The sequence below is a fragment of the Chiloscyllium plagiosum genome, unplaced genomic scaffold (genome assembly GCF_037043375.1).
Source record: "Chiloscyllium plagiosum isolate Xiang-an unplaced genomic scaffold, Cpla_swu_hap1 HiC_scaffold_13, whole genome shotgun sequence".
NCBI classification, from domain to species: domain Eukaryota; kingdom Metazoa; phylum Chordata; class Chondrichthyes; order Orectolobiformes; family Hemiscylliidae; genus Chiloscyllium; species Chiloscyllium plagiosum.
This window is the reverse complement of record NW_028270151.1, coordinates 102,966,550-102,992,622: the sequence shown is the minus strand read 5'-3', so window position 1 is coordinate 102,992,622 and position 26,073 is coordinate 102,966,550.

Genomic DNA, 26,073 nt, shown 5'->3' with positions numbered 1-26,073 from the left:
AGTGATGCATTAAGTGTGAGGGGTCAGGGTGATAGTGACGCACTTCGTGTGATGGGGTCAGGGTAATAGTGGTGCATTAAGTGTGAGAGGTCAGGGTGATAGTAACTCAGTAAGTGTGATGGGTCAGATTGATAGCGAAACAATAAGTGTGTGGGGATCAGGGTGATAGTGACACAGTAAGTGTGATGGGATCAGTGTGATAGTGACTCAGTAAGTGTGAGGGTGTCAGGGAGACAGTGACACAGTAATTGTGATGGGGTCAGGGTGTTAGTGACGCAGTAAGTGTGCAGGGGTCAGGGAGATTATGCCGCAGTAAATGTGAGGGGATCAGGGATATAGTGATGCAGTAAGTGTGAGGGGTCAGGGTAATAGTGATGCAGTAAGTGCGAGTGGATCAGGGTGATAGTGACACAGTAAGTGTGATGGGGTCAGGTTGATAGTGACACAGTAAGTGTGAGGGGATCAGTGTGATAGTGATGCAGCAAGTGTGATGGGATCAGTTTGATAGTGACGCAGTAAGTGTGCAGGTGTCAGGGAGATTGTGCCGCAGTACGTGTGAGGGGGTCAGGGATATAGTGACGCAGTAAATGTGAGGGGATCAGAGTGATAGTGACGCAGTAAGTGTGAGGGTGTCAGGGTAATAGCGATACAGTAAGTGTGAGGCGGTCATGGTGATAGTGACACAGTAAGTGTCAGGGGGTCAGGGTGATAGTGACGCAGTAAGTGTGATGGGATCAGTATGATAGTGACTCAGTAAGTGTGAGGGGGTTAGGGAGAGAGTGACCCAGTAATTGTGATGGAGTAATGGTGTTAGTGACGCAGTAAGTGTGCAGGGGTCAGGGAGACTATGCCGCAGTAAGTGCAGTAAATGTGTGGGGACGAGGGTGATAGTGATGCAGTAAGTGTGATGGGGAGAGGGTAATAATGACGAAGTAAGTGTGAGGGGGTCAGTGTGATAGTGACACAGTAAGTGTGAGAGGGTCATGCGGATAGAGATGCAGTAAATGTGATGGGTTCAGGGTGATAGTGACACTGTAAGTGTGATGGGATCAGGGAGTTAGTGACACAGGAAGTGTGAGGGGTTCAGGGTGATAGTGACGCACTAAGTGTGAGGGTTCAGGGTGATAGGGATGCAGTAGGTGTGAGCGGGTCAGGGTGATAGTGACGCAGTAAGTGTGATGGGGTCAGGTTGATAGTGACACAGTAAGTGTGAGGGGATCAGTGTTATAGTGACGCAGCAAGTGTGATGGGGTCGGGGTGTTAGTGATGCAGTAAGAGTGCAGGTGTCAGGGAGATTATGCTGCAGTAAATGTGAGGGGATCAGGGATATAGTGATGCAGTAAGTGTGAGGGGGTCAGAATAATAGTGATGCAGTAATTGTGAGGGGATCAGGGTGATAGTGACACAGTAAGTGTGATGGGGTCATGTTGATAGTGACACAGTAAGTGTGAGGGGATCAGTGTGATAGTGAGGCAGTAAGTGTGATGGGGTCAGGGTGATAGTGACGCAGTAAGTGTGAGCAGGTCAGTGTGATAGTGACGCAGTAAATGTGATGGGCTCAGGGTGATAGTGATGCATTAAGTGTGAGGGGTCAGAATGATAGTGATGCAGTACGTGTGATGGGGTCAGGGATAAAGTGATGCAGTAAGTGTGATGGGATCACTGTAATCGTGATGCAGTAAGTATGCAGGTGTCAGGGAGATTGTGCTGCAGTAAGTGTGAGGGGGTCAGGGATATAGTGACGCAGTAAATGTGAGGGGATCAGAGAGATAGTGACGCAGAGTGATGGGGTCAGTGTGATCGTGATGCAGCAAGTGTGATGGGATCAGAGCGATAGTGACGCAGTACGTGTGATGGTTTCAGGGTGATAGTAATGCAGTAAGTGTGAGGGGCCCAGAGTGATAGTGACTCAGTAAGTGTGAGGGGGTCATGGTGATAATGACTCAGTAAGTGTGAGGGGGTCAGTGTAATAGTGACACAGTAAGTGTGATGGGGTTCATGGTGATAGTGACGCAGTAAGTGTGTGGGGATCAGGGTGTTAGGGATGCAGTAAGTGAGAGGGGTCAGGGTGATAGTGATGCAGTAAGTGTGATGGGATCAGTTTGATAGTGACGCAGTAAGTGTGCAGGTGCCAGGGAGATTGTGCCGCAGTAAGTGTGAGGGGGTCAGGGATATAGTGACGCAGTAAATATGAGGGAATCAGAGTGATAGTGACGCAGTAAGTGTGAGGGTGTCAGGGTGATAGTGACGCAGTTAGTGCGATAGGTTCAGGGTGATAGTGACGCACTTCGTGTGATGGGGTCAGGGTGATAGTGGTGCATTAAGTGTGATGGGTCAGGGTGATAGTGACTCAGTAAGTGTGTTGGGTCAGATTGATAGTGATGCAATAAGTGTGTGGGGATCAGGGTGATATTGACACAGTAAGTGTGATGGGGTCAGGGTAATAGCGATGCAGTAAGTGTGAGAGGGTCATGGTGATAGTGACGCAGTAAGTGTGATGGGATCAGTATGATAGTGACTCAGTAAGTGTGAGGGGGTTAGGGAGAGAGTGACCCAGTAATTGTGATGGGGTAATGGTGTTAGTGACGCAGTAAGTGTGCAGGGGTCAGGGAGACTATGCCGCAGTAAGTGCAAGGGGTCAGGGATATAGTGACGCAGTAAATGTGAGGGGATCAGGGTGATAGTGATGCAGTAAGTGTGATGGGGTCAGGGTGATAATGACGAAGTAAGTGTGAGGGGGTCAGTGTGATAGTGACACAGTAAGTGTGAGAGGGTCATGCGGATAGTGATGCAGGAAGGGTGAGGGATTCAGTGTGATAGTGACGCACTAAGTGTGAGGGTTCAGGGTGATAGGGATGCAGTAAGTGTGCAGCTGTCAAGGAGATTGTGCCGCAGTAAGTGTGAGGGTGTCAGGGATATAGTGACGCAGTAAACGTGAGGGGATCAGAGTGATAGTGACGCAGTAAGTGTGATGGGGTCAGGGTGATAGTGACGCAGTAAGTGTGAGGGGATCAGGGTGATAGTGATACAGTAAGTGTGAGGGGTTCAGGGGAATAGTGAAGCAGTAAGTGTGATGGGATCAGGGTGATAGTGATGCACTAAGTGTGAAGGGATCAGAGTGATAGTGACGCAGTACGTGTGATGGTTTCAGGGTGATAGTGATGCAGTAAGTGTGAGGGGCTCAGAGTGATAATGACTCAGTAAGTGTGATGTGGTTCATGGTGATAGTGACGCAGTAAGTGTGAGGGGATCAGGGTGATAGGGATGCAGTATACGAGAGGGGTCAGGGTGATAGTGACGCAGTAAGTGTGATATGGTCAGGGTGATTTTGACGCAGTAAGTGTGAGGGGGCACGGTGATATTGACGCAGTAAGTGTGAGTGGATCAGGATGATAGTGATGCAGTAAGTGTGAGGGGTCAGGGTGAGAGTGATGCATTAAGTGTGAGGGGTCAGGGTGATAGTTACGCAGTTAGTGGGATCGGTTCAGGGTGATAGTGACGCACCTCGTGTGAGGGGGTCAGGGTAATAGTGGTGCATTAAGTGTGGGAGGTCAGGGTGATAGTGACTCAATAAGTGTGATGGGTCAGATTGATAGCGATGCAATAAGTGTGTGGGGATCAGGGTGATAGTGACACAGTAAGTGTGATGGGATCAGTGTGATAGTGACTCAGTAAGTGTGAGGGTGTCAGGGAGACAGTGACACAGTAATTGTGATGGGGTCAGGGTGTTAGTGACGCAGTAAGTGTGCAGGGGTCAGGGAGATTATGCCGCAGTAAATGTGAGGGGATCAGGGATATAGTGATGCAGTAAGTGTGAGGGGTCAGGGTAATAGTGATGCAGTAAGTGCGAGTGGGTCAGGGTGATAGTGACACAGTAAGTGTGATGGGGTCAGGTTGATAGTGACACAGAAAGTGTGAGGGGGTCAGGGTGATAGTGACGCAGTAAGTGTGAGGCGGTCAGGGTGTAGTGTCACAGTAAGTGTGAGGGGTTCATGGTGATAGTGACGCAGTAAGTGTGAGGGTGTCAGGGAGATCGTGACGCAGTAAGTGTGATGGGTTCAGAGTGATAGTGACGCAGTACGTGTGATGGTTTCAGGGTGGTAGTGATGCATTAAGTGTGAGGGGCCCAGAGTGATAGTGACTCAGTAAGTGTGAGGGGGTCATGCTGATAGTGACGCAGTAAGTGTGTGGGAATCAGGGTGATAGGGATGCAGTAAGTGAGAGGGGTCAGGGTGATAGTGACGCAGTAAGTGTGTGGGAATCAGGGTGATAGGGATGCAGGAAGTGAGAGGGGTCAGGGTGATAGTGACGCAGTAAGTGTGATGGGATCAGTTTGATAGTGACGCAGTAAGTGTGTAGGTGTCAGGGAGATTGTGCTGCAGTAAGTGTGAGGGGGTCAGGGATATAGTGACGCAGTAAATATGAGGGGATCAGAGTGATAGTGACGCAGTAAGTGTGTGCGTGTCAGGGTGATAGTGACGCAGTTAGTGTGATAGGTTCAGGGTGATTGTGACGCACTTCGTGTGATGGGGTCAGGGTGATAGTGGTGCATTAAGTGTGAGGGGTCAGGGTGATAGTGACTCAGTAAGTGTGTTGGGTCAGATTGATAGTGATGCAATAAGTGTGTGGGGATCAGGGTGATATTGACACAGTAAGTGTGATGGGGTCAGGGTGATAGTGACGCAGTAAGTGTGAGGGGTCAGGGTGATAGTGACGCAGTTAGTGTGATAGGTTCAGGCTGATAGTGACGCACTTCATGTGATGGGGTAGGGTGAAAGGGGTGCATTAAGTGTGAGGGGTCAGGGTGATAGTGACGCAGTAAGTGTGATAGGTTCAGGGTGTTAGTGACGCAGCCAGTGTGACGGGGTTAGGGTGAGAGTGATGCATTAAGTGTGAGGGGTCAGGGTGATAGTGACGCAGTAAGTTTGATGGGGTCAGATTGATAGTGACACAGTAGGTGTGAGGGGATCAGTGTGATAGTGACGCAGTAAGTGTGATGGGGTCAGGGTGATAGTTACGCAGTAAGTGTGAGCAGGTCAGTGTGATAGTGACGCAGTAAGTGTGATGGGCTCATGGTGATAGTGATGCATTAAGTGTGCAGGGGTCAGAATGATAGTGATGCAGTACGTGTGATGGGATCAGGGTAATCGTGATGCAGTAAGTGTGATGGGATCAGTGTGATAGTGACACACTAAGTATGCAGGTGTCAGGGAGATTGTGCTGCAGTAAGTGTGAGGGGGTCAGGGATATAATGACGCAGTAAATGTAAGGGGGTCAGAGTGATAGTGACGCAGTAAGTGTGATGGGGTCAGGGTGATAGTGACGCAGTAACTGTGAGGGGATCAGGGTGATAGTGACACAGTAAGTGTGAGGGGATCAGTGTGATAGTGACTCAGTAAGTGTGAGGGTGTCAGGGAGACAGTGACACAGTAATTGTGATGGGGTAAGGGTGTTAGTGACGCAGTAAATGTGCAGGGGTCAGGGAGATTATGCCGCAGTAAATGTGAAGGGATCAGGGATATAGTGATGCAGTAAGTGTGATGGGGTCAGGGTAATAGTGATGCAGTAAGTGTGATGGATCAGTGTGATAGTGACTCAGTAAGTGTGAGGGTGTCAGGGAGACCGTGACACAGTAATTGTGATGGGGTCAGGGTGTTAGTGACGCAGTAAGTGTGCAGGGATCAGGGAGATTATGCTGCAGTAAATGTGAGGGGATCAGGGATATAGTGATGCAGTAAGTGTGATGGGGTCAGGGAGATTGTGCCGCAGTAAGTGTGAGGGGGTCAGGGATATAGTGAGGCAGTAAATGTGAGGGGATCAGAGTGATAGTGACGCAGTAAGTGTGAGGGTGTCAGGGTAATAGTGATGCAGTAGGTGTGTGAGGATCAGGGTGATAGTGACGCAGTAAGTGTGCAGGTGTCAAGGAGATTGTGCCGCAGTAAGTGTGAGGGGGTCAGGGATTTAGTGACGCAGTAAACGTGAGGGGATCAGAGTGATAGTGACGCAGTAAGTGTGATGGGGTCAGGGTGATAGTGACGCAGTAAGTGTGAGGGGATCAGGGTGATAGTGATACAGTAAGTGTGAGGGGATCAGGGGAATAGTGAAGAAGTAAGCGTGATGGGATCAGGGTGATAGTGATGCAGTAAGTGTGAAGGGATCAGAGTGATAGTGACGCAGTACGTGTGATGGTTTCAGGGTGATAGTGATGCAGTAAGTGTGAGGGGCTCAGAGTGATAATGACTCAGTAAGTGTGATGGGGTTCATGGTGATAGTGACGCAGTAAGTGTGAGGGGATCAGGGTGATAGGGATGCAGTAAGCGAGAGGGGTCAGGGTGATAGTGACGCAGTAAGTGTGATGGGGTCAGGGTGATTTTGACGCAGTAAGTGTGAGGGGGCACGGTGATATTGACGCAGTAAGTGTGAGTGGATCAGGATGATAGTGATGCAGTAAGTGTGAGGGGTCAGGGTGAGAGTGATGCATTAAGTGTGAGGGGTCAGGGTGATAGTTACGCAGTTAGTGGGATAGGTTCAGGGTGATAGTGACGCACCTCGTGTGATGGGGTCAGGGTAATAGTGGTGCATTAAGTGTGAGAGGTCAGGGTGATAGTGACTCAGTAAGTGTGATGGGATCAGTGTGATAGTGACTCAGTAAGTGTGAGGGTGTGAGGGAGACAGTGACACAGTAATTGTGATGGGGTCAGGGTGTTAGTGACGCAGTAAGTGTGCAGTGGTCAGGGAGATTATGCCGCAGTAAATGTGAGGGGATCAGGGATATAGTGATGCAGTAAGTGTGAGGGGTCAGGGTAATAGTGATGCAGTAAGTGCGAGTGGGTCAGGGTGATAGTGACACAGTAAGTGTGATGGGGTCAGGTTGATAGTGACACAATAAGTGTGAGGGGATCAGTGTGATAGTGATGCAGTAAGTGTGATGGGATCAGTTTGATAGTGACGCAGTAAGTGTGCAGGTGTCAGGGAGATTGTGCCGCAGTACGTGTGAGGGGGTCAGGGATATAGTGACGCAGTAAATGTGATGGGATCAGAGTGATAGTGACGCAGTAAGTATGAAGGTGTCAGGGTAATAGCGATGCAGTAAGTGTGAGGGGGTCATGGTGATAGTAACACAGTAAGTGTCAGGGGGTCAGGGTGATAGTGACGCAGTAAGTGTGATGGGATCAGTATGATAGTGACTCAGTAAGTGTGAGGGGGTTAGGGAGAGAGTGACCCAGTAATTGTGATGGTGTAATGGTGTTAGTGACGCAGTAAGTGTGCAGGGGTCAGGGAGACTATGCCGCAGTAAGTGCAAGGGGTCAGGGATATACTGACGCAGTAAATGTGAGGGGACGAGGGTGATAGTGATGCAGAAGTGTGATGGGGTCAGGGTGATAATGACGAAGTAAGTGTGAGGGGGTCAATGTGATAGTGACACAGTAAGTGTCAGAGGGTCATGCTGATAGTGATGCAGTAAGTGTGATGGGTTCAGGGTGATAGTGACACTGTAAGTGTGATGGGATCAGGGGGTTAGTGACGCAGGAAGTGTGAGGGGTTCAGGGTGATCGTGACGCACTAAGTGTGAGGGTTCAGGGTGATAGGGATGCAGTAAGTGTGAGCGGGTCAGGGTGATAGTGACGCAGTAAGTGTGATGGGGTCAGGTTGATAGTGACACAGTAAGTGTGAGGGGATCAGTGTTATAGTGACGCAGCAAGTGTGATGGGGTCAGGGTGTTAGTGATGCAGTAAGAGTGCAGGTGTCAGGGTGATTATGCTGCAGTAAATGTGAGGGGATCAGGGATATAGTGATGCAGTAAGTGTGAGGGGGTCAGAATAATAGTGATGCAGTAATTGTGAGGGGATCGGGGTGATAGTGACACTGTAAGTGTGATGGGGTCATGTTGATAGTGACACAGTAAGTGTGAGGGGATCAGTGTGATAGTGACGCAGTAAGTGTGATGGGGTCAGGGTGAGAGTGACGCAGTAAGTGTGAGCAGGTCAGTGTGATAGTGACGCAGTAAATGTGATGGGCTCAGGATGATAGTGATGCATTAAATGTGAGTGGTCAGAATGATAGTGATGCAGTACGTGTGATGGGGTCAGGGATAAAGTGATGTAGTATGTGTGATGGGATCACTGTAATCGTGATGCAGTAAGGATGCAGGTGTCAGGGAGATTGTGCTGCAGTAAGTGTGAGGGGGTCAGGGATATAGTGACACAGTAAATGTGATGGGATCAGAGTGATAGTGAGGCAGTACGTCTGATGGTTTCAGGGTGATAGTGATGCAGTAAGTGTGAGGGGCCCAGAGTGATAGTGACTCAGTAAGTGTGAGGGGGTCATGGTGATAATGACTCAGTAAGTGTGGGGCGTCAGTGTAATAGTGACACAGTAAGTGTGATGGGGTTCATGGTAATAGTGACGCAGTAAGTGTGTGGGGATCAGGGTGATAGGGATGCAGTAAGTGAGAGGGGTCAGGGTGATAGTGATGCAGTAAGTGTGATGGGATCAGTTTGATAGTGACGCAGTAAGTGTGCAGGTGTCATGGAGATTGTGCCGCAGTAAGTGTGAGGGGGTCAGGGATATAGTGACGCAGTAAATATGAGGGGATCAGAGTAATAGTGACGCAGTAAGTGTGAGGGTGTCAGGGCGATAGTGACACAGTTAGTGTGATAGGTTCAGGGTGATAGTGGTGCATTAAGTGTGAGGGGTCAGTGTGATAGTGACTCAGTAAATGTGTTGGGTCAGAATGATAGTGATGCAATAAGTGTGTGGGGATCAGGGTGATATTGACACAGTAAGTGTGATGGGGTCAGGGTAATAGCGATGCAGTAAGTTTGAGAGGGTCATGGTGATAGTGACACAGTAAGTGTCAGGGGGTCAGGGTGATAGTGACGCAGTAAGTGTGATAGGATCAGTATGATAGTGACTCAGTAAGTGTGAGGGGGTTAGGGAGAGACTGACCCAGTAATTGTGATGGTGTAATGGTGTTAGTGACGCAGTAAGTGTGCAGGGGTCAGGGAGACTATGCCGCAGTAAGTGCAACGGGTCAGGGATATAGTGACGCAGTAAATGTGAGGGGATCAGGGTGATAGTGATGCAGTAAGTGTGATGGGATCAGGGTGATAATGACGAAGTACGTGTGAGGGGGTCAGTGTGATAGTGACACAGTAAGTGTGAGAGGGTCATGCGGATAGTGATGCAGGAAGTGTGAGGGGTTCAGGGTGATAGTGACGGACTAAGTGTGAGGGTTCAGGGTGATAGGGATACAGTAAGTGTGAGCGGGTCAGGGTGATAGTGGCGCAGTAAGTGTGATGGGGTCAGGCTGATAGTGACACAGTAAGTGTGAGGGGGTCAGGGTGATAGTGACGCAGTAAGTGTGAGGCGGTCAGGGTGGTAGTGACGCACATCGTGTGATGGGGTCAGGGTGATAGTGGCGCATTAAGTGTGAGGGGTCAGGGTGATAGTGACGCAGTTAGTGTGATAGGTTCAGGGTGATAGTGACGCACCTCGTGTGATGGGTTCAGGGTGATAGTGGTGCATTAAGTGTGTGGGGTCAGGGTGATAGTGACTCAGTAAGTGTGTTGGGTCAGATTGATAGTGATGCAATAAGTGTGTGGGGATCAGGGTGATATTGACACAGTAAGTGTGATGGGGTCAGGGTGATAGTGACGCAGTAAGTGTGAGGGGTCATGGTGATAGTGACGCATTTAGTGTGATAGGTTCAGGGTGATAGTGACGCACTTCATGTGATGGGGTTAGGGTGATAGTGGTGCATTACGTGTGAGGGGTCAGGGTGATAGTGACGCAGTAAGTGTGATAGCTTCAGGGTGTTAGTGACGCAGTCAGTGTGAGGGGGCCAGGGTGAGAGTGATGCATTAAGTGTGAGGGGTCAGGGTGATAGTGACGCAGTAAGTTTGATGGGGTCAGGGTAATAGCGATGCAGTAAGTGTGAGAGGGTCATGGTGATAGTGACACAATAAGTGTCAGGGGGTCAGGGTGATAGTGACGCAGTAAGTGTGATGGGATCAGTATGATAGTGACTCAATAAGTGTGAGGGGGTTAGGGAGAGAGTGACCCAGTAATTGTGATTGGGTAATGGTGTTAGTGACGCAGTAAGTGTGCAGGGGTCAGGGAGACTATGCCGCAGTAAGTGCAAGGGGTCAGGGATATAGTGACGCAGTAAATGTGAGGGGATCAGGGTGATAGTGACACAGTAAGTGTGAGAGGGTCATGCGGATAGTGATGCAGGAAGTGTGAGGGGTTCAGGGTGATAGTGACGCACTAAGTGTGAGGGTTCAGGGTGATAGGGATGCAGGAAGTGTGAGCAGGTCAGGGTGATAGTGACGCAGTAAGTGTGATGGGGTCAGGCTGATAGTGACACAGTAAGTGTGAGGGGGTCAGGGTGATAGTGACGCAGTAAGTGTGAGGCGGTCAGGGTGGTAGTGTCACAGTAAGTGTTAGGGGTTCATGGTGATAGTGACGCAGTACGTGTGATGTTTTCAGGGTGATAGTGATGCAGTAAGTGTGAGGGGCCCAGAGTGATAGTGACTCAGTAAGTGTGAGGGGGTCATGGTGATAATGACGCAGTAAGTGTGAGGGGATCAGTCTAATAGTGACACAGTAAGTGTGATGGGGTTCATGGTGATAGTGACGCAGTAAGTGTGTGGGGATCAGGGTGATAGAGATGCAGGAAGTGAGAGGGGTCAGGGTGATAGTGACGCAGTAAGTGCTATGGGATCAGTTGATCGTGACGCAGTAAGTGTGCAGGTGTCAGGGAGATTGTGCCGCAGTAAGTGTGAGGGGGTCAGGGATATAGTGACGCAGTAAATATGAGGGGATCAGAGTGATAGTGACGCAGTAAGTGTGAGGGTGTCAGGGTGATAGTGACGCAGTTAGTGAGATAGGTTCAGGGTGATAGTGACGCACTTCGTGTGATGGGGTCAGGGTGACAGTGGTGCATTAAGTGTGAGGGGTCAGGGTGATAGTGACTCAGTAAGTGTGTTGGGTCAGATTGATAGTGATGCAATAAGTGTGTGGATCAGGGTGATATTGACACAGTAAGTGTGATGGGGTCAGGGTGATAGTGACGCAGTAAGTGTGAGGGGTCAGGGTGATAGTGACGCAGTTAGTGTGATAGGTTCAGGGTGATAGTGACGCACTTCATGTGATGGGGTTAGGGTGATAGTGGTGCATTAAGTGTGAGGGGTCGGGGTGATAGTGACGCAGTAAGTGTGATAGGTTCAGGGTGTTAGTGACGCAGTCCGCGTGAGGGGGTCAGGGTGAGAGTGATGCATTAAGTGTGAGGGGTCAGGGTGATAGTAACGCAGTAAGTTTGATGAGGTCAGGGTAATAGCGATGCAGTAAGTTCGAGAGGGTCACGGTGATAGTGACACAGTAAGTTTCAGGGGGTCAGGGTGATAGTGACACAGTAAGTGTCAGGGGGTCAGGGTGATAGTGACGCAGTAAGTGTGATGGGATCAGTATGATAGTGACTCAGTAAGTGTGAGGGGGTTAGGGAGAGAGGGACCCAGTAATTGTGATGGAGTAATGGTGTTAGTGACGCAGTAAGTGTGCAGGGGTCAGGGAGACTATGCCGCAGTAAGTGCAAGGAGTCAGGGATATACTGACGCAGTAAATGTGAGGGGACCAGGGTGATAGTGATGCAGTAAGTGTGATGGGGTCAGGGTGATAATGACGAAATAAGTGTGAGGGGGTCAGTGTGATAGTGACACAGTAAGGGTGAGAGGGTCATGCGGATAGTGATGCAGTAAGTGTGATGGGTTCAGGGTGATAGTGACACTGTAAGTGTGATGGGATCAGGGAGTTAGTGACGCAGGAAGTGTGAGGGGTTCAGGGTGATAGTGACGCACTAAGTGTGAGGGTTCAGGGTGATAGGGATGCAGTAAGTGTGAGCGGGTCAAGATGGTAGTGACGCAGTAAGTGTGATGGGGTCAGGCCGATAGTGACACAGTTAGTGTGAGGGGGTCAGGGTGATAGTGACGCAGTAAGTGTGAGGCGGTCAGGGTGGTAGTGTCACAGTAAGTGTGAGGGGTTCATGGTGATAGTGACGCAGTAAGTGTGAGGGTGTCAGGGAGATCCTGATGCATTAAGTGTGTGGGGATGAGGGTGATAGTGACACAGTAAGTGTGATGGGATCAGTGTGATAGTGACTCAGTAAGTGTGAGGGTGTCAGGGAGACAGTGATGCAGTAATTGTGATGGGGTCAGGGTGTTAGTGACGCAGTAAGTGTGCAGGGGTCAGGGAGATTATGCTGTAGTAAATGTGAAGGGATCAGGGATATAGTGATGCAGTAAGTGTGAGGGGGTCAGGGTAATAGTGATGCAGTAGGTGTGAGTGGACCAGGGTGATAGTGACACAGTAAGTGTGATGGGGTCAGGTTGATAGTGACACAGTAAGTGTGAGGGGATCAGTGTTATAGTGATGCAGCAAGTGTGATGGGGTCAGGGTGTTAGTGATGCAGTAAGAGTGCAGGTGTCAGGGAGATTATGCTGCAGTAATTGTGAGGGGATCAGGGATATAGTGATGCAGTAAGTTTGAGGGGGTCAGAATAATAGTGATGCAGTAATTGTGAGGGGATCAGGGTGATAGTGACACAGTAAGTGTGGTGTGGTCATGTTGATAGTGACACAGTAAGTGTGAGGGGATCAGTGTGATAGTGACGCAGTAAGTGTGATGGGGTCAGGGTGATTGTGACGCAGTAAGTGTGAGCAGGTCAGTGTGATAGTGACGCAGTAAATGTGATGGGCTCAGGGTGATAGTGATGCATTAAGTGTGAGGGGGTCAGGGATAAAGTGATGCAGTAAGTGTGATGGGATCACTGTAATCGTGAGGCAGTAAGTATGCAGGTGTCAGGGAGATTGTGCTGCAGTAAGTGTGAGGGGGTCAGGGATATAGTGACGCAGTAAATGTGAGTGGATCAGAGAGATAGTGACGCAGTGTGATGGGGTCAGTGTGATCGTGATGCAGTAAGTGGGATGGGATCAGAGTGATAGTGACGCAGTACGTGTGATGGTTTCAGGGTGATAGTGATACAGTAAGTGTGAGGGGCCCAGAGTGATAGTGACTCAGTAAGTGTGAGGGGGTCATGGTGATAGTGACGCAGTAAGTGTGAGGGGGTCAGTGTAATAGTGACACAGTAAGTGTGATGGGGTCATGGTGATAGTGACGCATTAAGTGTGAGGGGGTCAGTGTAATAGTGACACAGTAAGTGTGATGGGGTTCAAGGTGATAGTGACGCAGTAAGTGTGTGGGGATCAGAGTGATAGGGATGCAGTAAGTGAGAGGGGTCAGGGTGATAGTGACGCAGTAATTGTGATGGGGTCAGGGTGATATTGACGCAGTAAGTGTGAGGGGGCACGGTGATATTGACGCAGTAAGTGTGAGTGGATCAGGATGATAGTGATGCAGTAAGTGTGAGGGGTCAGGGTGAGAGTGATGCATTAAGTGTGAGGGGTCAGGGTGACAGTGACGCAGTTAGTGTGATAGGTTCAGGGTGATAGTGACGCACTTCGTGTGATGGGGTCAGGGCAATAGCGGTGCATTAAATGTGAGGGGATCAGGGTGATAGTGACACAGTAAGTGTGATGGGATCAGTGTGATAGTGACTCAGTAATTGTGAGGGTGTCAGGGAGACAGTGACGCAGTAATTGTGATGGGGTCAGGGTGTTAGTGACGCAGTAAGTGTGCAGGGGTCAGGGAGATTATGCCGCAGTAAATGTGAGGGGATCAGGGATATAGTGATGCAGTAAGTGTGATGGGGTCAGGATAATAGTGATGCAGTAAGTGTGAGGGGATCAGGGTGATAGTGACACAGTAAGTGTGATGGGGTCAGGTTGATAGTGACACAGTAAGTGTGAGGGGATCAGTGTGATAGTGACGCAGTAAGTGTGATGGGGTCAGGGTGTTAGTGACGCAGTAAGTGCGCAGGTGTCAGGGAGATTGTGCCTCAGTAAGTGTGAGGGGGTCAGAGATGTAGTGACGCAGTAAATGTGAGGGAATCAGTGTGATAGTGACGCCGTAAGTGTGAGGGGGTCAATGGTGAGAGTGATGCAGTAAGTGTGGTGGGATCAGGGAGACAGTGACGCAGAAAGTGTGATGGGGTCAGGGTGTTAGTGACGCAGGAAGCGTGCAGGTGTCGGTGATTGTGCCACAGTAAGTGTGAGGGGGTCGGGGATGTAGTGACGCAGTAAATGTAAGGGGATCAGAGTGATAGTGACGCAGTAAGTGTGCAGGGGTCAGGGAGATTATGCTGCAGTAAATGTGAAGGGATCAGTGATATAGTGATGCAGTAAGTGTGAGGAGGTCAGGGTAATAGTGATGCAGTAAGTGTGAGTGGACCAGGGTGATAGTGACACTGTAAGTGTGATGGGGTCAGGTTGATAGTGACACAGTAAGTGTGAGGGGATCAGTGTGATAGTGACGCAGCAAGTGTGATGGGGTCAGAGAGATAATGATGCTGTAAGTGTGAGGGGATCAGTGTGATAGTGACTCAGTAAGAGTGAGGGTGTCAGGGAGACAGTGACGCAGTAATTGTGATGGGGTCAGGGTGTTAGTGACGCAGTAAGAGTGCAGGTGTCAGGGAGATTATGCTGCAGTAAATGTGAGGGGATCAGGGATATAGTGATGCAGTAAGTGTGAGGGGGCCAGAGTAATAGTGATGCAGTAATTGTGAGGGGATCAGGGTGATAGTGACACAGTAAGTGTGATGGGGTCATGTTGATAGTGACACAGTAAGTGTGAGGGGATCAGTGTGATAGTGACGTAGTAAGTGTGATGGGGTCAGGGTGATAGTGACGCAGTATGTGTGAGCAGGTCAGTGTGATAGTGACGCAGTAAATGTGATGGGCTCAGGGTGATAGTGATGCATTAAGTGTGAGGGGTCAGAATGATAATGATGCAGTACGTGTGATGGGGTCAGGGATATAGTGATGCAGTAAGTGAGATGGGATCACTGTAATCGTGATGCAGGAAGTATGCAGGTGTCAGGGAGATTGTGCTGCAGTAAGTGTGAGGGGGTCAGGGATATAGTGACGCAGTAAATGTGAGGGGATCAGAGAGATAGTGACGCAGTGTGATGGGGTCAGTGTGATCGTGATGCAGTAAGTGTGATGGGATCAGAGTGATAGTGACGCAGTACGTGTGATGGTTTCAGAGTGATAGTGATGCATTAAGTGTGAGGGGCCCAGAGTGATAGTGACTCAGTAAGTGTGAGGGGGTCATGGTGATAATAACGCAGTAAGTGTGAGGGGCCCAGAGTGATAGTGACTCAGTAAGTGTGAGGGGGTCATGGTGATAATGACGCATTAAGTGTGAGGGGGTCAGTGTAATAGTGACACAGTAAGTGTGATGGGGGTCAAGGTGATAGTGACGCAGTAAGTGTGTGGGGATCAGGGTGATAGGGATGCAGTAAGTGAGAGGGGTCAGGGTGATAGTGACGCAGTAATTGTGATGGGGTCAGGGTGATATTGACGCAGTAAGTGTGAGGGGGCACGGTGATATTGACGCAGTAAGTGTGAGTGGATCAGGATGATAGTGATGCAGTAAGTGTGAGGGGGCAGGGTGAGAGTGATGCATTAAGTGTGAGGGGTCAGGGTGACAGTGACGCAGTTAGTGTGATAGGTTCAGGGTGATAGTGACGCACTTCGTGTGATGGGGTCAGGGCAATAGTGGTGCATTAAATGTGAGGGGATCAGGGTGATAGTGACACAGTAAGTGTGATGGGATCAGTGTGATAGTGACTCAGTAAGTGTGAGGGTGTCAGGGAGACAGTGACGCAGTAATTGTGATGGGGTCAGGGTGTTAGTGACGCAGTAAGTGTGCAGGGGTCAGGGAGATTATGCCGCAGGAAATGTGAGGGGATCAGGGATTATAGTGACGCAGTAAGTGTGATGGGGTCAGGGTAATAGTGATGCAGTAAGTGCGAGGGCATCAGGGTGACAGTGACACAGTAAGTGTGATGGGGTCAGGTTGATAGTGACACAGTAAGTGTAAGGGGATCAGTGTGATAGTGACGCAGTAAGTGTGATGGGGTCAGGGTGTTAGTGACGCAGTAAGTGTGCAGGTGTCAGGGAGATTGTGCCTCAGTAAGTGTGAGGGGGTCAGGGATGTAGTGACGCAGTAAATGTGAGGGGATCAGTGTGATAGTGACGCCGTAAGTGTGAGGGGGTCAATGGTGAGAGTGATGCAGTAAGTGTGATGGGATCAGGGAGACAGTGACGCAGTAAGTGTGATGGGGTCAGGGTGTTAGTGACGCAGGACGCGTGCAGGTGTCGGAGATTGTGCCGCAGTAAGTGTGAGGGGGTCGGGGATGTAGTGACGCAGTAAATGTAAGGGGATCAGAGTGATAGTGACGCAGTAAGTGTGATGGGGTCAGGGTAATAGTGACGCAGTAGGTTTGAGAGGATCAGGGTGATAGTGATGCAGTCAGTGTGCTGGCGTCAGGGTGATAGTGACGCAGTAAGTGTGAGGGGATCAGGGTGATAGTGGCACAGTAGGTGTGAGGGGGTCAGGGTAATAGTGAAGCAGTAAGTGTGAGGGGATCAGGGTGGAAGTGATGCAGTAAGTGTGATGGGGTCAGTGTGATAGCGATGCAGTAAGTGTGAGGCGGTCAGGGTGGTAGTGTCACAGTAAGTGTGAGGGGTTCATGGTGATAGTGACGCAGTAAGTGTGAGGGGATCAGGGTGATAGTGACGCACTAAGTGTGAGGGTTCAGGGTGATAGCGATGCAGTAAGTGTGAGCGGGTCAGGGTGATAGTGACGCAGTAAGTGTGAGGGGGTCAGGGTGATAGTGACGCAGTAAGTGTGAGGCGGTCAGGGTGGTAGTGTCACAGTAAGTGTGATGGGATCAGGGTGAGAGTGATGCAGTAAGTGTGAGGGGGTCAGTGTAATTGCGACTCAGTAAGTGTGAGGGTGTCAGGGAGACAGTGACGCAGTAAGTGTGATGGGGTCAGGGTGTTAGTGACGCAGTAAGTCTGCAGGTGTCAGGGAGATTGTGCCTCAGTAAGTGTGAGGGGGTCAGGGATGTAGTGACGCAGTAAATGTGAGGGGATCAGAGTGATAGTGATGCAGTAAGTGTGAGGGGGTCAGGGTAATAGTGATGCAGTAGGTGTGAGAGGATCAGGGTGATAGTGACGCAGTAAGTGTGAGGGGATCAGGGTGATAGTGACGCACTAAGTGTGAGGGTTCAGGGTGATAGCGATGCAGTAAGTGTGAGCGGGTCAGGGTGATAGTGACGCAGTCAGTGTGATGGGATCAGTGTGATAGTGACGCAGTAAGTGTGAGGAAGTCAGGGAGTTAGTGACACAGTAAGTGTGAGGTGATCCGGGAGATAGTGATGCAGTCAGTGTGAGGTGTCAGAGTGATTGCGATGCAGTAAGTGTGAGGGGATCAGGGTGATAGCGACGCAGTAAGTGTGAGGGGGTCAGGGTGATAGTGACGCACTAAGTTTGAGGGGGTCAGGGAGATAGTGAAAGAGTAAGTGTGAGTGGATCAGGATGATGGTGATGCAGAAAGTGTGAGGGGGTCAGGTTGATAGTGATGCAATAAGTGTGAGGGGGTCAGGGTGATAGTGAAGCACTAAGTGTGATGGTGTCAGGGTGATAGTGAAAAAGTAAGTGTGAGGGGATCAGGGTGATAGTGACGCAGTAAGTGTGATGGGATCAGTGTGATAGTGACGCAGTAAGTGTGAGGGGATCGGGGTGATATTGACTCAGTAAGTGTGAGAGGATCATGGTGATAATGACGCAGAAAGTGTGATGGGGTCAGTGTGATATTGACACAGTAAGTGTGAGGGGGTCATTGGAATAGTGACGCAGCAAATGTGAGGGGCTCAGGGTGATAGTGACGCAGTAAGTGTAAGGGCGTCAGGGAGATAGTGACAGAGTAAGTGTGAGGGGATCAGTGTGATATTGATGCAGTAACTGTGATGGGTTCAGGGTGATAGTGATGCCGTAAGTGTGATGGGGTCAGGGTGATCGTGTCGCAGTAAGTGTGATTGGGTCAGGGTGATCGTGACACAGTAAGTGTGAGGGGGTCATGGTGATAATGATGCAGTAAGTGTTAGTGGCTCTGGGTGATTTTGACGCAGTAAGTGTGATGGGATCAGGGTGATAGTGATGCAGTAAGTGTGAGGGGGTCAGTGTAATTGCGACTCAGTAAGTGTGAGGGTGTCAGGGAGACAGTGACGCAGTAAGTGTGATGGGGTCAGGGTGTTAGTGACGCAGTAAGTCTGCAGGTGTCAGGGAGATTGTGCCTCAGTAAGTGTGAGGGGGTCAGGGATGTAGTGACGCAGTAAATGTGAGGGGATCAGAGTGATAGTGATGCAGTAAGTGTGAGGGGGTCAGGGTAATAGTGATGCAGTAGGTGTGAGAGGATCAGGGTGATAGTGACGCAGTAAGTGTGAGGGGATCAGGGTGATAGTGACGCACTAAGTGTGAGGGTTCAGGGTGATAGCGATGCAGTAAGTGTGAGCGGGTCAGGGTGATAGTGACGCAGTCAGTGTGATGGGATCAGTGTGATAGTGACGCAGTAAGTGTGAGGAAGTCAGGGAGTTAGTGACACAGTAAGTGTGAGGTGATCCGGGAGATAGTGATGCAGTCAGTGTGAGGTGTCAGAGTGATTGCGATGCAGTAAGTGTGAGGGGATCAGGGTGATAGCGACGCAGTAAGTGTGAGGGGGTCAGGGTGATAGTGACGCACTAAGTTTGAGGGGGTCAGGGAGATAGTGAAAGAGTAAGTGTGAGTGGATCAGGATGATGGTGATGCAGAAAGTGTGAGGGGGTCAGGTTGATAGTGATGCAATAAGTGTGAGGGGGTCAGGGTGATAGTGAAGCACTAAGTGTGATGGTGTCAGGGTGATAGTGAAAAAGTAAGTGTGAGGGGATCAGGGTGATAGTGACGCAGTAAGTGTGATGGGATCAGTGTGATAGTGACGCAGTAAGTGTGAGGGGATCGGGGTGATATTGACTCAGTAAGTGTGAGAGGATCATGGTGATAATGACGCAGAAAGTGTGATGGGGTCAGTGTGATATTGACACAGTAAGTGTGAGGGGGTCATTGGAATAGTGACGCAGCAAATGTGAGGGGCTCAGGGTGATAGTGACGCAGTAAGTGTAAGGGCGTCAGGGAGATAGTGACAGAGTAAGTGTGAGGGGATCAGTGTGATATTGATGCAGTAACTGTGATGGGTTCAGGGTGATAGTGATGCCGTAAGTGTGATGGGGTCAGGGTGATCGTGTCGCAGTAAGTGTGATTGGGTCAGGGTGATCGTGACACAGTAAGTGTGAGGGGGTCATGGTGATAATGATGCAGTAAGTGTTAGTGGCTCTGGGTGATTTTGACGCAGTAAGTGTGATGGGATCAGGGTGATAGTGACGCAGTAAGTGTGATGGGATCAGGGTGATAGTGACGCAGTAAGTGTGATGGGATCAGGGTGAGAGTGATGCAGTAAGTGTGAGGGGGTCAGTGTAATTGTGACTCAGTAAGTGTGAGGGGGTCAGGGAGACAGTGACTCAGTAAGTGTGATGGGGTCAGGGTGTTAGTGACGCAGTAAGTGTGCAGGTGTCAGGGAGATTGTGCCGCAGTAAGTGTGAGGGGGTCAGGGATGTAGTGACGCAGTAAATGGGAGGGGATCAGAGTGATAGTGACGCAGTAAGTGTGAGGGGGTCAGGGTAATAGTGACGCAGTAGGTGTGAGAGGATCAGGGTGATAGTGACGCAGTCAGTGTGATGGCGTCAGCGTGATAGTGACGCAGTAAGTGTGAGGGGATCAGGGTGATAGTAAAGCAGTAAGTGTGAGGAGATCAGGGTAATAGTGATGGGATAGTGACGCAATATATCTGATCGGGTTAGGGGATCGTAACACTGTAAGTGTGATGGGATCAAGGTGATAGTGGCGCAGTCAGTGTGATGGGGTCAGGGAGATTGGAACACAGTAAGTCCGGGACGTCTCCGATCGTGGTATAAGGTTCTAAAAGCAGAGGGCGAACAGACTGAAATCGTGTTTCATATTGGCACTAATGATATAGCCAGGAAAAGGATTGAGGATATAAAAAGTGATTTCAGGGAGTTAGGATGGAAGCTGCAAAGCAGGACGAACAGAGTAGTGTTCTCTAGTTTACTACCGGTGCCACGAGATAGCGAGGTGAGGAACAGGGAGAGGGTGCAGCTTAATACGTGGCTGTGCAGCTGGTGTAGGAGGGAGGGCTTCAGATATGTAGATAATTGGGGTGCCTTCTGGGGAAGGAGAGACCTGTACAAGAAGGACGCATTGCATCTGAACTGGAAGGGGACCAATGCCCTGGGTGGAAAGTTTGCTCGAGTAGTTCAAGAGGGTTTAAACTAGTATGGCAGGGGGGTGGTAACCTGAGCTGTATACCGGAGGTGAGAGTTGATGCAGATGAGGCAATAGCAAGAGGTAGACCAGCTAGTGGGAAGGATTTTCCTGGCAAGGAACCAAGGGATCAGTAAAAGTGTGTTTGCTTTAACGCAAGGAGTATCAGAAATAAAAGGGATGAACTTAGAGCATGGATCAGTACCTGGTGCTATGATGTTGTGGCCATAACAGAGGCATGGGTTTCTCAGGGGCAGGAATGGTTGCTGGATGTTCCAGGGTTTAGAGCATTTAAAAAGAATAGGGAGGGGGGAAAAACAGGAGTGGGTGTAGCACTACTAATCAGAGAGGGTATTACAGCTACAGAAGCTCCCATTATCGAGGAAGATCTGCCTACCGAGTCAGTATGGGTGGGAATTAGGGAACAGCAAGGGAGCAGTCACCTCGTTAGGGGTTTACTACAGGCCCCCCAATAGCAGCAGAGAGATGGAAGAAAGCATAGGTCGGCAGATTTTGGAAAAGTGTGGATGTAGTAGGGTTGTTGTAATGGGTGACTTTAACTTTCCCAATATTGATTGGAACCTCCTTCGAGCAGAAGATTTGAATGGAGCTGTTTTTGTAAGGTATGTTCAGGAGGGATTCCTAACTCAGTACGTTGACAGGCCGACGAGGGGAGAGGCCATTCTAGACTTGGTGCTCGGAAACGAGCCAGGGCAGGTATCAGATCTTGTGGTGGGAGAGCATTTTGGTGATAGTGACCACAACTGCCTCACATTCCACATAGCTATGGAGAAGGAGAGGATTAGGCAAAATGGGAGGATATTTAATTGGGGAAGAGGAAACTATGATGCGATTAGACATGAGTTACGAAGCATGGATTGGGAGCAATTGTTCCATGGTAAAGGCACAATAGACATGTGGAGACTGTTTAAGGAACAGTTGTTGCAAGTGATGAATAAATATGTCCCTCTAAGACAGGCAAGAAGGGGTAAGATAAAGGAACCTTGGATGATGAGAGGGGTGGAGCTTCTTGTCAAAAGGAAGAAGGTAGCTTACATAAGGTGGAGGAAGCTCGGGTCAAGCTCAGCTCGAGAGGATTACAGGCAGGTGAGGAAGGAGCTCAAAAATGGTCTGAGGAGAGCCAGGAGGGGGCACGGATTAGGGAGAACACAAAGGCATTTTACACTTTTGTGAGGAATAAGAGAATGGTCAAAGAAAGAGTAGGGCCGATCAGGGATAGCATAGGGAATTTGTGTGTGGAGTCTGAGGACGCAGGGGAAGCCCTAAATAAGTTTTTTGCTTCTGTCTTTACGAAAGAAACGGACTTTGTAGTGAATGAAACCTTTGAAGAGCAGGTGTGCATGCTGGAATGGACAGAGATAGAGGAAGCTGATGTGCTGAAAATTTTGTCAAACATTAAGATTGACAAGTCGCTAGGCCCGGACCAGATTTGTCCTCGGCTGCTTTGGGAAACGAGAAATGCGATTGCTTCTCCACTTGCGAAGATCTTTGCATCCTCGCTCTCCACTGGAGTCGTACCTGAGGACTGGAGAGAGGCAAATGTAATTCCTCTCTTCAAGAAAGGAAATAGGGAAATCCCTGGCAATTACAGACCAGTCAGTCTCACGTCTGTCGTCTGCAAGGTGTTAGAAAGGATTCTGAGGGATAGGATTTATGACCATCTAGAAGAGCATGGCTTGATTAAATGCAGTCAACACGGCTTTGTGAGGGGCAGGTCATGCCTCACAAATCTCATCGCGTTCTTTGAGGATGTGACTAGAAAAGTTGATGAGGGTCGAGCTGTGGATGTGGTGTATATGGACTTCAGCAAGGCATTTGATAAGGTTCCCCATGGTAGGCTCATTCAGAAGGTCAGGAGGAACGGGATACAGGGGAACTTAGCTGCTGGATACAGAATCGGCTGGCCAACAGAAGACAGATAGTGGTAGTAGACGGAAAATATTCTGCCTGGAAGTCTGTGGTGAGTGGTGTTCCACAGGGCTCTGTCCTTGGGCCTCTACTGTTTGTAATTTTTATTAATGACTTGGATGAGGGGATTGAAGGATTGCCTCAGCAAGTTGCCGATGACACAAAGGTTGGTGGTGTCGTTGACAGTATAAAGGGCTGTTGTAGGCTGCAGCGGGACATTGACAGGGTGCAGAGATGGGCTGAGAGGTAGCAGATGGAGTTCAACCTGGATAAATGTGAGGTGATGCATTTTGGAAGGTCGAATTTGAAAGCTGAGTACAAGATTAAGGATAGGATTCTTGGCAGTATGGAGGAACAGAGGGATCTTGGTGTGCAGATACATAGATCCCTTAAAATGGCCACCCAAGTGGACAGGGTTGTTAAGAAAGCATATGGTGTTTTGGCTTTCATTAACAGGGGGATTGAGTTTAAGAGTCGTGAGATCTTGTTGCAGCTCTATAAAACTTTGGTTAGACCGCACTTGGAATACTGCGTCCAGTTCTGGTCGCCCTATTATAGGAAAGATGTGGATGCTTTGGAGAGGGTTCAGAGGAGGTTTACCAAGATGCTGCCTGGACTGGAGGGCTTATCTTATGAAGAGAGGTTGACTGAGCTTGGACTTTTTTCATTGGAGAAAAGGAGGAGGAGAGAGGACCTAATTGAGGTATAAAAGATAATGAGAGGCATAGATAAAGTCGATAGCCAGAGATTATTTCCCAGGGCAGAAATGACTAACACGAGGTGTCATAGTTTTAAGCTGGTTGGAGGAAAGTATAGAGGGGATGTCAGAGGCGGGTTCTTTACACAGAGAGTTGTGAGAGCATGGAATGCGTTACCAGCAGCAGTTGTGGAAGTAAGGTCACTGGGGACATTTAAGAGACTACTGGACATGCATATGGCCACAGAAATTTGAGGGTGCATACATGAGGATCAGTGGTCAGCACATCGTGGGCTGAAGGGCCTGTTCTGTGCTGCACTGTTCTATGCTCTATGTTCTAATAAAGGAAAGTATACCAAATGTCTTCTTCACTATCCTATCTACCTGTGAAGCCACTTTCAAGGAGCTATGAACCCTGCACTCCAATGTCTTATTGTTCAGCAGCACTCCCTAGGAACTTATCATTAAGTGTATAAGTCCTGATAAGATTTGCTTTCCCAAAATCCAGCACCTCTGTTTCAGCCCCTCTGTTTCTCGCTCATTGTTTCTCGCCCTCTGTTTCAGCCCCTCTGTTTCTCGCTCATTGTTTCTCGCCCTCTGTTTCAGCCACTCTGTTTCCAACCAGTTTTACAGGGACAGTCCGCTCTGTTCACTGACCCTTCACCCCTCAGTGAATCCAGTGCCAGGAATGACTGCTATTAGTCAGACTGACAGAATGTGATCAGATGCACACACTGTCCTTCCACATCATCAATATCGCCCAGCTCCCACCTTGTCTCAGCTCATCTGCACCTCTGCCATCTTCAATATTTTAATCGGGGCAGCATGAAGCACCGTGCTTTGAGCTGAGCTGTCTTACCTTCTGTACTCTCTCTATAAACGGCTCCAATCCCCCCCGATCCCTCTCCGGTTTAAGATGCTCCTTGACATCTGCCCTAATGAATGAGGTAGACCGTCACCAGACCCAATATCCCCTTCCGTGGGTCAACGTCTCTGGGATTACAAACACAGTCCTGCAGATCCTGGAGAGCTGAACCCCAACATGGAGATTGTTGGAGAAACTCAGCAGGACCGTTTCGCCAGCTATTTCTGTTTTTATTTCAGCCCCAATTCAATTGGTGATGATGTCAGTGTTGTTAAGTGTGTTTGAGAATAGCGAGCACCCAGCTGGCAGGGGATTGGGGGTATAGTGGGCAGCATGGCTGCCTTCCAAGCAGTTGGTATGGGTTCAGATCTCAGCCATCACACGGTGGCACCTTTGAAGCGATGTTCAATGGAAAACCCCGAGATGAAGTCAATGAGATCCATCTGTCAGAAGTTTTCCAAATGTTTTAGGATGGGATACCAGCTGCTGTTACACTTCCAGAGCTGGCAAAACTCTGAGAGATTATCTAAATGGTTATTTCAACAGGGAGTGATTAATCCAGGAGAGTCAGCATGGGTTTCTCAGTGAAGGTTGTACCTTGCTCAATTTGGGAGAATTTCTTTGAAGGAAAAAGATTGATCGATGGAGAAAGTGTTTGTGATGGGGATAAAATGGATGATAGGAATCGTGCTGCATTTGCGTGTCTGGATGAACTCAGTGAGGAGAGCGTTAGACCCTTCGATCTAAGCTGGTTCAAGCATCCTTCAGGCACAGCGTTGATTGGGCTTCACTGAGACAAACCCGAAACGCCGTGTGGCTGCTTTCCGTGCTGTCATCTGTCTCCAAGTCCCTGGCTCTATCTGACAGTGTGTTCAACAAGGGAAACTGACAGGTTACATTGGTCATGGTAAAGGTAAGGACGGACTGGTGATGCCTGGCAAAGGAACCAATTGTCAATGAGGAAATAGGATTTGTGCCACAATCTGTCCAACACTGACATTTGCATTCTCCTTTTTTATCATCGTCTGGTTAACTCAGGGAAATAAAATGGGGAATTACCGGGAATTAGAGTGAATTCAATGAAAGGTAGGTGGTGAAATTAGCCAGGTTGTCAGTGCAGAGAGCCCTCACAAATACAATGTGTGTATTAGTTTGTTCAGTGCTATAACAGCTGGAGCATTCTATGATTCTGAATTATGATGGATTGTTCCAAATCTCCACTTCCCCTTCAACTGCTGGAACGGGCTGTAATTTCCCTGTTCCTGCAGACACAGTTGGAACTGAAGGAACCTGGGCAATTTCAAAAGGCCACATCATGACAATGTCTCCACCAGGGTGAGGTGTTTCTGGCCAGATTGATAACAATGTTAGCTGCCAATTACACAGACGTAGGGTTCTATTGAGCAGATTTGGCACAAAGTCAGAGTGAGGTAATGGTGTTCTCAGTGACTCGCTGATGTGAACAGATCAATAGCACATTGTGGTGCACTGTGTGTGGCAGTCTGAGAGGAACCACTCCAGCAGAATGACACATTCCCCGGTGACAGTGTCTCGATCTTGAAAGCCCACAGTTATGTGTGAACCCGAGCCAGTGCAAAGGCTGTCCCTAACATTCCAATTGACCTGCCAGTCTGAAACAAGTTAATTTCTGTGACTGTTGTACAGGGCACCAAGTGCATCACCATACTATCCCATTCCCAATGTGGTTCAATGCTATCCGCTGCTCCCTGGGCCGGGGCAGATTCTCTTTGGTTTCTCGGCTTCTGGTTTGGGACATGGAGGTTCCATCTGTGGTCCCAATATTACCTGACCTGCCAAACATTTCTGAGCCAATACTGATGTCAGCAACTGCTTATGAATTGGGGCCCTGAAGTACTTGGGGATATGCTGCATTTATTGTGTCACATATAGACCTGAGCACCGAACTTTCCAAGGGATGTATGAACGCTGCACATCTTTAAAAGAATTGTCCCAGGAATGTGGATATCAGCTATGTTGATAGCTCGGAGAAGCTGGTCATTTCTGTTTCATTTGGAAGTGATTTTATTTAATAGGTGTCCTCAAAATTGTGGGTCACCTGGCCCAATAAAATGGAGTTAAGCTAACCCCCTCCCAGAGAGGAGGAAGGCAAACGGACACTCAGGTTATTGTCAAAACAGCAAATGGCAGAATGAGATAATTCCAAAAACAAAAACAAAGAATACTTTGTGAGGAGCTAAAATGATCCGTCTGAGCCTGGTTTGGAA